Here is an 18,154-nt window from a genome sequence, read left to right on the forward strand (position 1 = left end):
GCAAACATTGCATTAAATGTAAGACATGATTATGAATTTTTAACACATCATTATTTTGTGAAAATAAACCACTGCCTAACTTAGCCATCAATGTACAATTCAAAGTGTGTAATCACATATGTCTTACCTTTCCATTCAGTATCAAAAGTTTTACCCTCAAACTGATGATTTATGTACAATATACTATATTTATGGACCAAAATTTGCTTTTAAAAGTGACCAAACAAGGATAAGCCATTGCTTTACCTTGCTGAATATCTTCCTCAGTAAAAAGGCAAGCTACACAGAAAAGCTCTCTATGTAATTCGTATAAAGTTATAAGCACAAGACAGCTGGGGCAAAGAAAAGGAGTTGAGAATAATGGAATCAGAACCTCAGCAAACATGAGTTCAGAGAAGATAAAATATTTAGGAAAGTAAGTCTTATGAAAATATAATATAGTAGATATATATAAATATATATATATATATATATATATATATATATATTATATATCTATATATATATATATATATATATATATATTATATATATATATAGTATCATATATAAATATATGTATATATGTATATATATATAATATATATCTATATATATATATATATATATAAATATATAATATATATATATTATATATATAGGAATATTATAATTATTTATATATATACACACAGTGGACCCCCCGTATTCGTGGGCTGACACATTCGCGGATTCCTCTCAGGAACGTTTCCCCGCATTATTCGCAAAAAATTAAAGTATTTGCTGTATTTTTCTATGAGAAATATTCACAAATTCCTGATTTTTTTTTTTTTTTTTTTATCCATTTCATCATAAAATGCACCTTTTTGTGATAAAACTATTAAAAAAACCAACCAAGTATGAAACATTTTTAGTGGTTTTTCATGAGTTTTAACTATCAAAATAGTCTGTTTTAGCATTCTTATAGGGGTTCCAAACATTCACGGGTTATAACTATACGTAATATATTTTCATATGTTCAACCAAAGGGGAATTTTTTTTCCGATAATAGAATTGCCGGCCGATGGGCACGAGTGGCAGGGTGGGCTAAGGGTTCACTGCCAGTCCTGGAATTGAAGATGTCGATGGTTCGTGCCCGTTGGCCGGCAATTCTGTTATCGGAAAAAAATTCATCTTCGGTTAAACATATATAAAAATATGATATTGTTATGTTACAATAAAGTTTCATACATACTTACCTGGCAGATATATACATAGCTAAGTACTCCGTTCCGTCGCCGACAGAAATTCAAATTTCGCGCCACTCGCTACGGTAGGTCAGGTGATTCTACCGGCCTGCCCTGGGTGGCAGGACTAGGAACCATCCCCGTTTTCTATCATATTTTCTCTCTTCCACCTGTCTCCTGCTGGGAGGCTGGGTGGGCCTTTAATTGTATATATCTGCCAGGTAAGTATGTATGAAACTTATTGTAACATGAACAATATCATTTTCATACAATCAACTTACCTGTCAGATATATACATAGTGATTGGCACCCTTCGGTGGAGGGTAAGAGACAGCTTCTATATGGAATAGACAGGTAAACAACATATGTTGTAGGTATAAATAAAACCTTGGTTCCTACCTGATAGGTGGTAGACTTTCGTGGGTGTTTGCCCAGTAGTCTGCATCACCTCAAGAAACTTTAGCGAGATATATGATCTATGGCCAAGAGTTCTTGTGGGTCTGCCGATGTCTTACCCACTTACTCGGCAGAGCCTAAAAGGACTTTGTCAATGGGTGCTGATCCACTTATGACAATACACCTTATAAGAGCACACAACCAATCCCGACCACCTGATCCTAACCATACGTTAGAACTACAGATTGTTAAGAGTTATCCCCGAACTCGTCACAACAATCGTAACTCAAAATCACTACGCACACATACATAATTTTCAAAATTATACTCAACTAATTGGATATGACAAGAATACGACAACATAGACGGCCGCCCGTGCTAGCCTAAGTCCTCTATTGTTAGAAGAGACTCGACCATATCCAAAAAGAAGAAAAGTATAAACATTTAAGGATTGGTGTCTGCTCCCGTACCCAGAATCGTATCCGCTGATACGAAAGGACCTAGAGAAAAACACTTCTCATATGTCACACGCACGTCTTTCAGGTAATGAGATCAAATACTGAGTTGCATCTCCAAATGTCGTATCTATTATGTTTTTTAACGACATATTCTTATGAAACAAGAGAGACGTCGCTATAGCTCTAACTTCATGAGCTTCTATTCTCAACAGTTGTAACTGTTCGTCAGGACAGGCTTATGAGTGTTCTGTAATGACGTTTCTTCTTACAACGAATGCCAGCCCATTCTTGGACATCAGTCTTGTGGGGTCTTTTACCGCGCACCAAAGACCTTGTCTAGAGCCTCCCCATTCGATGCTTTCTCTGAAGGTAGAACTTCAGAGCTCTAACAGGGCAGAGAGACCTCTCTGTTTCTCTGCCTACGAGACTTGACATGCCTTTGACTTCGAATGACTTAGGCAGGGATTCGTAGGATTCTCGTTTTCCGCTAAAACAGGGGCGGTCTGAAACGGCAAATCGCTGAGTTTCCCTTGAATGCTACTTCATCCTGCAGAGCATGCAATTCCCTAATTCTCTTTGCCGTAGCTAAAGAGATAATAGAATAGGCATTTTCGGGTAATGTCCTCTAAACGATGCCCGATGAGGAGGTTCGAATCTTTCCGATGACAGATACTTTAGAACTACGTCTAGGTTCCAGTTCGGAGGTACTGGTTCCTTATACTTTGAAGTCTCAAAAGACTTATGATATCGTGGAGATCTTCATTATCTGCCCGATCTAATCCTCTGTTCCTGAATACAGCCGAGAGCATACTTCTATATCCCTCTATTGTGGATACGGCTAGGTGAGATTTCCTCTCAGGAATAGCCGGAAATCCGCAAATTTCCGCTATAGAGGTAGTGGAGGAGGACAACTTCTTGATCTACACCTCCTTCTAAATACCTTCCACTTCGACTGGTATACTTTCGTAGTGGAGGTTCTGCGTTCTCTCGCGATCGCGCTTGCTACTTCGGCGAGAAAAGCCTCTCGCTCTGACAAGTCTTTCGATAGTCGAAAGGCAGTCAGAGCGAGAGCGGAGAGGTTTGATGGTTGTATGAGAAGATCCGTCCGGGTCCGGGTAGGGATCTTGGAAAGTCTACGCTTCACTCTACCACCTCCTTGAACCATTCCTGGGCCGGCCAAAAGGTGGCTATTAAACGTCATCCTCGTCTCCTTTGACGCCACCAACTTTTCTTATTACTAACCCCCGGGTTTTGGATGAAATGGGGAGAAGCATAAACGTCTCTCGAGACCAATTTAGCAGGAAGGCATCTACCATAAGTGCTCTGGGATCTTCCACGACCGAGCAAAACACTGTGAGCCTTTTTTTGAAATAAATGTTGCGAAGAACTCCACCTGAGGAGTTCCCCACAGAGACCAGAGATCGAGACACACTTCCCTGTGTAAAGTCCATTCTGTATGAAAGGACCTGGTTCCTCCTGCTGAGCCTGTCCCCCCGCCCTCACATTTCCTTTCTCCCTGTAAGAACCTTGTCATCAGGGAGATGTTACTGTGATACGTCCAAAGTAATAGGTCTCTCGTGAGCTCGTAAAGGAACGAGGAGTGCGTCCCTCCCTGTTTCCGAATGTAGGCAAGAGGGGTGGTGTTGGGCGTCAACTCGTCCCGTACTCCTCAAGAAGAAGGTTAGTCAATCCTTCTAGTTAGACAAACCTTCTCTTCCACTATATTCGTTATCCGAGTTTTTCCTCTAACTCGGGATCTAAAAGCGTCTCCGCTCTCCTTTCCGAACATTCTTCTTCTTGTTTCGGAAACAAACTCCTAACAGGAGAGTGCTAAGGGAATGATAATCCTTCCTCTTTCCCGCTCTAATATTCTTGGAAGGCGTCATAAGCTTCGGCTTCTCTAGAATTTTAGAAGACTCTTCATGCTTACATGACGCTTCCTTTCCCCCGTTTGCCAAGCGTCATGGATGACGTCCTTTTGCTGACGTCTCGCATGACGCTTCGCGCTTGGAAGATGCTCAGCTCTCCAAAGGCGTGCCTCCTTGGCGTCATAATATTGGACGGAGCGTCATGTCTATGCTCCGTTTCCAATGACGCTTCGCTTCTAAAAGACGTCTTACTTCTCTCTGGCGTACGAAACTCTCGTAAGCACCTGTTCTCTCTCTCGCACTAGACGCTTCTGTAAGACGTTTAGCCGTTTCCCGTCTGTATGACGCTTGTCGTTGAACAGGTAAGAGAGGACGAGACTTCTTAATTGGAAGCGACACGTCCTTCCGACGTTGCGTTCGAGATGACAGTTGCTCTTGAACTGCTATAATGATTCTCTTGACGCTTCTCCCACGTCCAGTGCATGACGTCTTTCGTCATCACTCGGTGGGGAAAAAAGGAAAAGGAAAAGGTACTCCTCGTACCCTTCAGGTGACGCTGACGCCCCCTTCGCTTTCTTGCTAGAAGACGGAGAGTCATCTGAGAAACTCTCCGGACTAGAATCCCTGTCAGGCGTCATATGGCGCTTCAGCGGTTTCGACAACGTTCGATTCCCTCCACCCTCGTTTAGGTAGTGAGAGGAGAGGACGAGAAACACTCGCGAAGGACGCTTTCTATAGTGCCCTTGAGCCGCCTGCAACGAAGCAGAAGCTAGCTTAAGGAACGTCTGACTGTTGGGGATTCCCCACAACCTCCTTAAGGCTTTCGACTTTCCTTCTCCTCTGTGTTCGTGAGCTTGGAAGAGGTCTAGGCTTGGGAGTGTCGCAGGAGCCTGGCACCTACTGGTGCTTGGAGGAGAAATGTTTCATTTTCCCTTTTTAAAGGGACGAAAGGCGGACCTACCCTCTCTTCTCTGGAGCCTTCCTTCTTGCGGGAGGTCTGGAGATCGGACCCCCTCGAAGGGCTGCGTAGAAGTGCTAGGTCCTTTCTTGTCCGATACTAAAGCAGGTTTCTTCTTCCTAGCTGACTGCGTCAGAAGATCCTGCGTCGCCTTCTCAGTTAAAGAGTGAGCCACGTCCTTCACTAACTTAGAAGGGAACAAATAGTTCGAAAGAGGTGCATATAGTAGAGCTGCCCTCTGCGCATGCGAGACTGCCTTTGTTAAGAAGGCGCCCTACACTGTCCTTTTCTTTCTAAAGACCTGCTCCAAATAATGCAGAGACTTCCAAAGATCCATCTTGTACTGCTTTGTCGATGCACGACAAATGCATAACAGGGCTTCAGGTTCGATTCCCTGCGAATCGTGAGCTTTCTTGGACATCATCCCAAGGGGACCATCCAAAGAAGTTGAAGACTTCCAATACATGGAAAAGTCCCTTGAGGAGATGATCTAGTTCCGAAATACTCAAGTAATGCGGGCAGAAATTAAGACTAGGACGCCTTGAAGCGTCAACTAACGTCGAAAAGTCTGCCTCTGTAGTAGAAGGGAGAGCGATACCCATATCCTCCCCCGTCTTGTACCATATGCCTCTTTTCCCAGCTAACCTTGCTGGAGGCATGCAAAATACTGTCCTGGTTAAGTCTTTCTTCGACTTCATCCAGGCGTCTAAGGCGTGTAAAGCCCGCTTCATCGAGATGGTGGGGCTTCATCTTCAGAAAAGACGAAGTCTTCTTCACCTTCGCACCTCGAAAAAAGATGCGAGGCGGAGAAGGAGGAGCAGCCGAGTCAACTCGTCTCCGTATTCTTCCCTCCAGAAGCAGGGTAGTCAACACCTTATAGTTGGACAAGCCCTCTCTTCCAAGATCGTCATCATCCGAGTTTCGTTCGAACTCGTGATAATCCTGAGTTTCTGTTCTCCTTTCAGAACTTTCCTCTTCTGGGGGAGACAAACTCCTGATCGGAGAGGGGCTAAGGAATGAAAGTCTTTCCTTTTTTCCCGTTCTGATCGACTTGGAAGGCGTCACAACCTGCGGCTTCTCTCAGCGCTTTAGAAGACGTCATTGTATGAACGCTTCCCGCTCTCCGAGCGTCATGTATGACGTCTCTTGTTGACGTTTAGATGACGCTTCGCGTTTGGAAAGACGCTTCGCTTTCTAATGGGCTTCCTACTCGGCGTCACAATCTTGGACGGAGCGTCACTTCTAAGCTCCTCTTGATTTGACGCTTCACTTCTAAAAGACGACTTCCGAGCAGGTGCGAGAGGACGAGACTTCTTAATAGGAAGCGTCACGTCCTTCCGACGGGGCGCTAAAACTCCCAGAATAGATGGACAGTTGTTCCTGCACCGCCATAAATGATCTTCCTTGACGCTTCTCCTACGTCTAGTGCCTGACGCCTTCGTCATCACTCGGGAAGAAGCATGATGGGGTGGTACTTCCTCGTAAGCGTCAGGTGACGTTGACGCCACCTTCGCCTTCTTAATAGCCGACGGGGCGTCATCCGAGAAGCGCTCCGGGCTAGAATCAATGTCTTGCTTCATATGACGCTTCAGCGGTCTCGATAAGTTCGACTCCTTCCACCCTCGTTTAGGTGAGGGAGGGAGAGGACGAGAAACACTCGCGAAGGACGCTTTTTCTATAGCGCCCTTGAGCTGGCTGCCATGAAGCAAAGCTAGCTGAAGGGACGTCTGAACCGTTGGGGATTCCTCCCGACCTCCTTAAGGCTTTCGACTTTTTCCTTTCTCCTCTGGGCATGTGAGCTTGGAAGAGGTCTAGGCCTGGGAGCGCCGCAGGGACGATCAAACGCCCCCTCCACAACACTGATAGGGCTCACTTCACTAAAATTTTCACTATCACTAGCCTTACCTTTCGAGTCCGCCATCTTGGACTTCATGTCTCGAATCGTCGCTTTCAGATTGGCGATTTCCTGATGCCGAATCCGAAAAGACCACTCTGAGAATGAGATTTATAGGGAGAATCTACAGTAGTAGGGTTAGAATTATTATTGAAAGGCTCAATAGGCCTCGAATTCACACCTTTCAGCCTTCTAACTCTATCCCTCTCTAACTTCTTCAAATAAGAAGTCAAAGTCCTTCCATTCTTCTGCACTTCAAACTCTCGCCAGTTCCTTACAAGTGTTAATAGCAGAACACTGCACCCCCCTACATTTACGGCATACAGTGTGAGGATCAAAACCGAAGCTTTCGGTATCCTCACCCTGCAGCCTACATTCACACACATTCTCACACTCACATTAGAATCAGACATACTGAGAAAAATCCAAAAGAGTTATTCCAAAAACAGTCCACAGTAGCGAATGCCAAACACGATCCAAATACGTCACCAAAAGTCGAAAAACGTCTGATCAAGTGTTGAAAAATGAATCCAAGTCAGGAAGGTAATAACAACAATGTTGATACCACCGGCGACAGAGAAAATATGATAGAAACGGGGATGGTTCCTAGTCCTGCACCCAGGGCAGGCCGGTATATCACCTGACCCTACCTCGTAGCGGTGTGGCGCGAAATTTGAATTTCTGTCGGCGACGACGGAGTCTTAGCTATATATATCTGACAGGTAAGTTGATTGTATGAAAATATTAATTCCGAGATAGAGTGAATTAGATATTAAAGAACATTTGTAGCTTGAGATATATATATATATACACACACACAAACAGGTACTTCTCATTTAACGACGGAGTTCCGTTCCAGTGACCACATCGTTAAATGCGTTATACTCTTGATTTCGACTAATAGCACAATTTTCAGTCACATATTATACACAGAACTAGTTTCCGACATAGCCTACTACTTGGCAAAGTTCTGACAATACTTTTTCTAATTTTATTACTCAGATATTTTAACTTCATAATGTATAATTTTCTTCAATATAATGTACTTTATTTAACACATTTAGCCTACATTCCCAAGTTAGCCTTCCAGTAAGTCAATACAGTGCTCAACTCTTCTCAGAATCTGCACATTATTTAGCAGTGCTTCATATTCTAAAATTAGTATTTCATAATCATCACTATGAGTTTCTTCGTCTTTTATTTTTATTGTTGAGGGTAGTGAGGTGAAAAAAACAATGAATGAATTTTGACTATCATGGGCCATTTGAGTATTGCTATCAAAATGTAAACAAAGCACAACTATTAGCTATTGGGATAAACATTTTCTAGTATTGATAAAGATTTACGCTTGCAATTATTACCGCTAGCATCATCGGATCTCATGGGTGACATATGAAATACGTATGTAAATACACAGTAGTATAAAAAATTATCAAACTGTATTACATGTAAGTCTTTCAAGCATACTAAGAGTAAGGAATTTGTGCAAGCCAAATGTCTCATTATTTTGATTAAAAGGTATGACTTGGTAGAGACTTCGCAAGTGGAATATTTAAAAAAATATATTTAAGTACTTTCAAGTTAATATAAAAAACATTTGACATCACACATTTTCCTTTCATTACCAAGAATTATTCTCACTAATACAAAGGAGATATGGCATAATTTTTGCTGTCTTGAAGTTGTAAACAAACGTGGTGCCACCCCTTCAGCCGCACAACAAACTAATGGCGGCTGAATCAAGCCAACCAGGGGTTCCTCAACCATAGAATGGCGACTTTAAGAGGTTCAACTGTATAGCTTTTCTTTACAAAGTATATTAAAGCCTTATTTATTGTTTTAGCCATATATTTTAAGGTTTTCAAAACCTAGGCTAGGCTAGATCATTGGCACTGAATAGCCTTTCTCTTGGCCACCAGTGGCAATGTTTTTATTTTCATTTTATGGCTTTTTCTCTCTCTGTCTTCATGTTGTCGTCGTAACTCAGAGTTATCATAAAACGAGTACGTCGTTAAATGAGGAGTACCTGTACAGGCAGTCGATAAGCAAGAAACGCCATTTACCGAAACTCGGCAATTTATGGTGCCTCTGTTAGGTATGTTATGGCACCATAAATCACCGATTTTATGACCCACGACAAGTGCCATAAAACCAGATCGCTGATAACCAGGGCCTGCCTGTGTGTGTGTGTGTGTATACACACACATACGCAGGCAGTCCCCGGGTTACGACGGGTTCGGCTTACGACGTTCCAAGGTTAAGGCGCTTTTCAATTATATTCATCAGAAATTATTTCCAGGGTTACGATGCCTACAATGCTGATCTGGCACAAGAAATAGGACACCAAAAATGCAAAATAATCAATATTTGAAGGTTTTTTGGTTGAAAAATGAAACAAGAATGCAGTTTACATAGTTTTCCCAAAGCATTAAAAGTAAGGTTTTCTTAGGATTTTTGACGATGCTCCAGCTTACGACGATTTTCGGCTTACAATGATTTTCGGCTTACAATGCGTCTCAAGAACGGAACCCCCGTTGTAACCCGGGGACTGCCTGTATATATATATATATATATATCCAGAAATAAAAATCAGCAGTAATGAGCAAAGTATCTTCCTGTAACAGGTGTGTTCAGGCTGAAGACAAACAGGAACAATTAATAATCATTGGTGGCTCATATATCCAACAAAGTGTGTCTTCTGAGTGCTGAATGAATAAATATGCTCAAGTAAATGTTAGGATAAACAAGAAAAGTAACAATCGCTCTATCTACAAAACCACCTTGGAACAAAAAGGAGAGAGAGAGAGAGAGAGAGAGAGAGAGAGAGAGAGAGAGAGAGAGAGAGAGAGCTATATTATCTTACTGCACAAAATGCATCACCCCTGTAGGGTAGCACTATACTTTACAGAGTAGAGTATGTGGTATCTGTCAGCTCTAAATTAAATGAAATTAGTTAAGTAATAGCTTGCCTTTGAAGAAAAATAATTATGCTTAACACATGGTGGGATACAACAAAACATAAACAAGTAATGTATACTTCAGAATAAAAGTACTAAGTACACACAACAAAAAATGTCTTCTGTAATTAGTACATGAAGATGCTGCAGCAGCTTAGCAGTCAGGACAGAAAGGTACATGCAGTGGTTGTAGCCAGGAAACAATGAATTCAGACATTCTTTTTGCTTTAATCCTGGATGGTGAAAACAACTTATAACCTTTGTATTTCATCATTATCAGTTTTCTAATCCTCATTGGGGAACACAAAAAATATTCTGTGATCTTTTTTCTGCCCCAACATCAAAAAGCAATCCACTAATGCTCAAGTAGTACTCCAAGCCTGGACAAGATACTTTAGACTGAAACTGTGTACGTACACAACAGATGATGACCAATCAATCAAGTTAGCTCCTAAAAATTGCAAAACGTGAAATCCAGCTTGAAACAAGATTGAACCTATTACAGCCTGATCTCTTAAATCTGGTACTACTTCATGGTCAGGGAACTCCCATGATCTGGGACTTTTTAATCATCCATTCTAGTTCTTGAGGGCAGTGCCATGCTTTAGTTTTTGTATATTTTTGGATTTCAGAAATAAACCTTGTTTCATAATTCTAATGAAAACATTCTGTTAAACTAAAAAAGTATAATGCATGCACACGAACTGTAATTAACATCTATAGTATACTCATGGAACATATAACCATTAAAATTTTTTGGGGAAAAAAAAAAAAATCATAAACAGTTCATTTTGTACAGTGAGAGATGTATTTTTGGCAGATTACACCAGGTTAGGCTTTCTGTGCCTGTCCAAGTTTTGGTAGATACCACTGATAATGTATACATCTGGATTAGTTTTTAAGTAATAAATAGGCCTAGAAACAAGCTCTTAACATTAAATGCAAATCTTTATACGTAAAATCAGGCTTACTAACCTTGCGACTAGCCGAATAATCCATTACTACTATTTTTTATAATACACAAACACTTACTACTGCATGCAAGACACTGGCATAAACAACAGCAAGCACAGGCACTCCCCAGTTGTCGGGAGGGGGATAAGCAAAACCCACCAAAAATCGGTTAATGGCACCTCTATGAGGTATTTTTGGCGCCATAACTCTATTGGCACTGTTATGGCATCATCAATCGTCAATTTTGTGGGGTTAGGCAAGCACCAGAAAACTGGATAGACATTAACATAGACCATCAATAACTGGTACAGGCAGTCCTAGGTTATTGGTGCACTTGGTTAATGTCGATCCGGTTTTATGGCACCTGTCTTGCGTAAAATTGGGGATTTATGGCGCCATAACGGGTCAAGTTTTGGTTGTCATTGCCATAAGGTGCTGATAAGTTATGGCACCATAACATAATGTAACAGAATCGCCATTCACCGAAATTTGACGTCATAAACCACTGGGTTTCGGTTAATGGCGGTTTTCGCTTATCAGCACCCCACCGATAACCAAGGACTGCCTCTACTGACAAACAATCGAATCAAAAAACAACTGTTTGCCTATGTCAGTTACTGCAACTAACACAGGTTTATTAAGGATTTTGTTACAGTTGTCAAATCTAAAAATTTGTTAATTTTCAATAATGACTTCCAGAGGCAAAAGTAAAATCAATCTTTATTCATCCTTCACACAATGGAGAGTAAAGTGTTATGAAAGTATGCCACTAAACTTGTGGTTGTAATTGTGACTGAAGAAACGAATGATGTGCAGACCACAAAACATTTTGGGAGAGGTAAATGCATCATCCAATATTGGTGATATCACACCCATAGTGTACTCCATTTAATCTACTGAATTTATAAATAAGGTAAGCCATATTTTTAAACTAAGTTTTGATTAAAAAAAAAACAACAAACACACACACACACAGAACTGATGACTCTTACAATGTAAATATTACAATAATGCAAATGGCATCTGATCAATATTTCATAATTTATAGTACAGGCAGTCCCCGGGTTACTACAGGTTTGGCTTACAACATTCCAAGGTTAAGGTGCTTTTCAATTATACTCGTCAGAAATTATTTCCAAGGGTACGCCGCATGTTCCAGGGTTACGGTGCCTACAACTCTCATCTGGCACAAGAAATATGACACCAAAAATGCAAAATAATCAATATTTGAAGGTTTATTTGATGAAAAATGCAATAAGAATGCAGTTTACATAGTTTGAATGCACCCAAAGCATTAAAATGATATTGTTATGATACAATAAAGTTTATGCATACTTACCTGGCAGGATATATATAGCTGTATTTTCTGAAGTCGACAGAATTTAAAAAAAAACTTCCGACACACGCAGTGGTCGGCCAGGTGGTTAGTAACCCATTCCCGCCGCTGGGAGGCGGGTATCAGGAACCATTCCCATTTTCTATTCATAATTTTATTTCCACTGTCCCCTGAGGGGAGGTGGGGTGGGTACTTAGAATAGTATATATATCTGCCAGTTAAGTATGAACAAACTTTATTGTATCATAACAATATCATTTTGCTCATGAACTTACCTGTCAGATATATATACATATGTTGAACCCACCGTTTGGAGGTGGGAAGGGACAGAATAGAAGGATTTTGGGACACAAATGCATGCAGATGATTTACATCTTGGTTCCACCTGTTAGCATAGCCGACTTCGTGATTACTGTCACCCAAGTCTGCTTCTGCTTTACTAGAGTTGCCAGCGAGGTACAGACCTATGAAGCTGGTGCACTCCAGATGATCTGTCACGGGGGGTGGGCGTGACCACAATGTGACTAGACCATATTGACCATACCATGAGGGCTAAGAAGTAAAAATAAATATATTATATAATTATATATATCACCACCTGACCACCTAGCAAAGTTAAGTGTGTTAACTAAGGCTTCAGAGTTAAGAAGTCGCCGTTGTCAGCGACTCCACAACTAAATTAAGAGCTCTTCCTAACCATTTTCTACAGGATAGGATGAGTAGTTACTTCTTTGCCCCCAAGATTGTGCTGCAGACACGTATGGCCCTAGCGAGCAGCAGATCTCATATGCCATCTTTCACATCTCGCAGGGAGTGTGAAGTGAACCCAGAGTTGCTTCGCTAAAATCATGGTACTCAGATGTTGCTGAGTGCCATGCTCTGTTGAAATGCTTCCGAGGCCGCGCCTCACCTCGTGAGCATTCAAGATAAAACAGCTTTCAATCTTTGTGCAAACACAATGAATGGGAGCTTTTTTGTTTTTTGAAAGAACTCCTTAACCCTAAAACCAGGGTGTACTTCGATATGGGCAAGTCTGGTCTTTTTCGGAACACTGCAGATTGCCCGACTGACTTCGACTTTCTTGATTTTAAGTAGATAAAACTTGAGAGACCTGACAGGGCACAGGACTCTCTCTGGCTCCTGCCCACTAACTTGTGCCATCCTTGCTTCCAAGATCCTGGCCCAAGGACAAAAAGGGTTTCCATTCTTAGGCCTAACGAAAGGCTTATAGAGCACACCTCCTTGTGTTCTCTAAAGCCAAAACTTGTGACGATGGCTTAAAATCTCACTAACCCTCTTTGCGTATCTAGGGTGGTTAGAAGAAGGCCTTCCTGATCACATACAAGAAGTTAACAGGCAGGAGAGGTTCGAATGCTTTGACATCACGAACTTCAGACTACGTCTAAGTTCCATTATTGAAAGCTTCGATCCGGAAATGCACAGTCTGTACTAAAGTAGGTGAACGACCAGTTGACCAGTCAGACGAATCAAGGACAGCAAGGCTGTACCCTGAAGACCAAAAGGCACTATTCTTAGCTTGAAGGATGAGTGTCTGGACTGCCTGGGCGATTCAATCTAAGCAAACCTTTGGGGGTGTATCAACGCAACCCAACGTCGTCCGCAATCGACTTCGTCAATAAGAAACTCAGGGCTACTATATGTCGCCTGATCTCGCACGAGTGTCTGACTCCGAGAAAACAGGCGAGGCAAAAAAGTAGATGGTGAGCTAGAATCGAGATTCCACAGACCTCAATGATCGTGAAGGTCTTTGTTGTTTGACAGATGCAAATCTGTCAAACAACATTCTCTGTTGTCTGTTCGCACTGGCAGAATTTTCAAAACTCTCGGCAACCGCGCTAGACCACTGGTAGTTCAGGTGATCTCCCCCACGTTCCCGTGGCGCTGGTACTTGGAACTATTCCCGTTTTCCTCAGATTTTCTCTAAGACCCTGTCTCCTGAGGGGAGGAGGGTGGGAATTTAATTATATATACCTGCCAGGTAAGGTATGCATAAAACTTTATTGTATCATAACAATATCATTTTTATGCATGACACTTACCTGGCAGGTATATATATAGCTGATTGACACATTTGGAGGTGGGGTCACAGACGCAACATCGTATCAATTCAAAAAATTAAGCTATTTTTAAATTATTTATTGAGTTCCTTACCTGCTAAGGTAGCTGACTTCGTAGGTCCTGCCTCTTAGCCTGCTAAACCTTAGTAGCTCTCAACTAGGATGTGACCTGTTTTGTTGAGAAAGCTAATAACAAGGGTCTGACAACTGGACGGGACCAATTTGTTGACAGGAAACCCTAGCCCTCTCTTACCAGGGGCATTCATGCTAGGATAAGTTAGAACCACCTGAACCACACACAAAGCTAACGTAACACATTACACTTCACATACTGAAGAGGAAAATAACCCTCTCAGACAACCATAAAAAGAACACCAATTAATTAAAATACCTAGCATGTTTAGTAATCTATCGTTGCTGCCGTCGATCGAGACGATTCGTACGGACTTTTGCAATCCTGTAACGAACCTCTAGATGATCGTTACATTCTACGCCTGTTGTTATAATAGCTCTTTCTCGTAAACTCGAGCAGGACCGAGAGAAGATACTTCTTAAGATATGAGAGAGCTGTGGAATATCAGAGTTGATGTGGACCACTGTTCCAAAAACTCGTTTCGAGGACTGGAGGGACTACCGAATTGCATTTACTTCTTTCAGATTAAGATCCAGGACATCTGAAACACTATCCAGATGTCCGGCACCTTCTTTCTATCAGACGCACTGAGAGATGTTCAGAATAATTCCTAGATCTTGAATAATATTTCAGTTTCCCGGTAGGAAAAAACTGTGGTCTGAATTGCAGTCTATTCGGGGAAACAAACTTCTTCAGGAAGGAAATGGTCCCCAGCAAGCTCATCCATTCCCTCCCCGAGTATGCTTACTTCCCTATAAGGCTGCGCTTTGCCTAAGCAGGAGAGCATATAAAAGTGCAATGTTGCGGTAGACTCTTAGTTCTATACCGTGCGGTAACGAGCACCGAAAGGATTAAGAGATAACTCTGTTGAACATAGTAAGGGCAAAACTAATGCAACGTTTATTCATTCACGTAAGAAATCCCCTCAATCTTAGGCTAAAGTCCGTGATTGTAGGACAGAGATACAGTTAGTCAGTCAATCCCGCAGGAGAGACGTAACCGCCAGCAGAGATACGGTTAGTCAGTCAATCCCGCAGGAGAGAGAGACGTAACCTACAGCGCATGACAGCGCACGATCTGTTACTGGTGGCTCGGTTGGAACTTGGACAGTCAGACACAGCAGCAGCCAGCAGCTTACGAACGTCGTCTCTACTTTATGTCTGGGTTGCCAGCTACCCTATTCTACGAAGAAATAGTCCGTTCGTTGAACAAAAAGAGACTCTCAAGCTGGTATATTTAAGCGAAACAGAAAACGCTAAATATATAGATGCGTTTGTGTCGTCAGAACACTACCATACAACGGTAAAGATAAATCGGAAACTCCTGGAAGGCTGCAGGGAGTGACGATTAAATGTCCTTAAAATAGTAGACAATAGACCTCTCGGTTGCCATCCGAAGAGGTAACTACAGCAAGCGTGTATGACTTGAAACCAACCAGTAGTAAAATAACGCAAGGCAAAAAATTTTATTATATCACAATAAAGTTTGTTCATACTTACCTGGCAGACATATATATCTGAATTCGGAAATACAGCTACATACATATCTGACAGGCAAGTTTCATGAACAAAACTTAGAGAATCGAAGCAGACATCTCAAGCTTCTTAAGATACTGGACATAAGCGTTCATTGACGTAGTCTACAAGTCTATTTCTTGTACGAAGTCTGCGAATGTGAGGAAGGAGAGCTCTTCCGAACCTTGTCCTTATTCGCTTACGCAATATCAAGTTAATGAGATGTTTTGTCAATGAGAACTAACCCGCCATTAACGGTACAGAGATATTTATTTTGTCAATGAGGGGAGACCCACTTACTTGACAAAACGATAGTATTGTCAATGGGGGAAAGTCACTGAATTGACAAAACGTAATCCAGGAAGTCGAGCCTTTTATTTTTCGATTCCCGTCTCAAACAAGGAAGGGACAAGAATCCTGTTAAAAGACTGGGCTTACGGTAGGTAGAACGACGATGCTCAATCGGCATGGAAGTCTCGACTAGAAACTAACAAAATCTATCATCTGAAAAACCCTTTCAGATGGTCTAAAAAGCTTTTAAATTTATGGCAGGTATGGCAAAGGAAGTCTTGTCTTGCGCTTTCCTGAAGAGCGTCCTTTTGATGAGTGCCTTTGCAAGAATCCTACTGAACGTTGCCGAAAATCCTGACGTTCAGGACGTCGAGCCTTTGCATAACCCGTAACTGTCGTATCTCAAAGTCTTGACTGAGGTAGAGAAAACGAGATCTTCCCTTGAGCTTTCCTTAACTCCATCCACCTTTGCGAAAAGCAATATATATTGACAGAGACCTCTTGAATTCACGAAACCGAGGTCTTGCTGGGTTTCGAAGACGAAGTTTCTGTTCACTTTCTTGAGGCTCAAATCTTAAACAAGAGCTTGAAGAGTTCAACATAACGTTCTGGTGCGTGCTCGGCGTCCACTGGCGAGGACGCTCGCGTCCCTGTGCGCGCCTCCGCGTCCCCTGGCGAGGACGCTCGGCGTCCTGGTGCGCGCTCGGCGGCCACTGGTGGCCAGAGGACTCCTCGGCGTCCGGAGGCTGGTGAGGTGTCGTCCATCCAGTGCGTCCTGTTCAAGCCAGCCGATCGTCCAATAAGCGTGCAGAAAAGCGTCACGCTCCTGACAGGCGTCAAAACAAGCGAGAGAAACTGCCTTCTTTTTCCTATTTTTCTTGGTGGAAAGAAGTACAACGTGATCAGGCAACTTTCGCCTTCTTACTTCTCACTGAAACACATAACGAGGGAGAAGGGACGTGAAGCGTCCTCTTCTATAAAGCTTCAGAGGGCGCGAGTCCCTTCCGAGAGCTCCAACCCTTGTGCGGGGAGGACGCCTCGGAAGCGAGAAGCAATCCTTCAGGATTCGTGCATGTGCACGCACTTTGGCAGTCTGGGTATTTTCATCAGAAACTGCCGAAGGCACGCCAGATCGTGGGGTTCCCTGTAACCCTCCTTCTGGCTTTCGACATGCCCTCTCCCTTGGTTCTGGGAGTTCGACAGAGGTCTAGACCTAGAGGCGTTATAAGGTCCGATCTGACGCACCCTCCACTACACAAGGGGCACTGTCACTGCACTTAGCCACTTCACTATTGCTCTCTAAGCAACACTTTCGATTCTAGTTACGAATCGAAATAGTATAAGAGAGAGGGCAATAACCTCTACAGACACTGTTTTAGTGGGCCCGAAGGCAACATTACAGGGTTAGGCGTAACAAAACAGAGTAGAACTCTTCACAACAATGAAGGAGAGCGATCACCTCTCGCAGACATAGTCATAACCCGTAGGCCATACTACAAGCGTTAGGCAAAATAAGTCTACCGGAAGGTTAGCCGTATCACTACCCTGACTTTCGTAATTGAAATTAGTATCGTACATACTAAACAAACTTTTTCCTTACGGAATTAGACACGTGTTTAACTGATTAATTGCGTACATACGAATCATACTTTTTCCTTACGGAAATAGACTGTTTTACTGATTAATTGCGCCCCCAAGTGCGGAACTACCGAAGCTTTCGGTATCCACACCCTTATCTTTGCAGACAAACACCTGTCTGAAACTAGCCTAACTAGATTCAGATATCTTATGCAAAAATGAATCAATTCAAATCAATTTAAGATAGCGTATGCCTAGCCACAAATCCAGAATAAATAATTAAAAGACAATTAGGATACTTAGCGGACAATGAGTTTCCAAATCCTAAGCCGGAGGTACTGAAAACAGGTGTTTTCAGTACCGCGACAGAAAATTTTTATGAATAGAAAATGGGAATGGTTTCCTGATACCCGCCTCCCAGCGGCGGGAATGGGTACTAACCACCTGGCCCGACCACTGCGTGTGTCGGAGTTTTTTTTTAAATTCTGTCGGACTTCAGAAAATACAGCTATATATATACCTGCCAGGTAAGTG

The 18,154-nt window shown here is 42.3% G+C and overlaps 1 protein-coding gene across 1 annotated transcript in view; it reads right to left on the reverse strand.

The window, feature by feature from the left end:
• The window catches only part of LOC135221165 (anillin-like), a 286,604-nt gene that overhangs the window by 179,116 nt on the left and 89,334 nt on the right, over positions 1-18,154 (reverse strand). The gene's annotated exons all lie outside the window — the stretch shown is intronic.

Source organism: Macrobrachium nipponense, chromosome 2 (genome assembly GCF_015104395.2).
Source record: "Macrobrachium nipponense isolate FS-2020 chromosome 2, ASM1510439v2, whole genome shotgun sequence".
Classification (NCBI taxonomy): Eukaryota; Metazoa; Arthropoda; class Malacostraca; order Decapoda; family Palaemonidae; genus Macrobrachium; species Macrobrachium nipponense.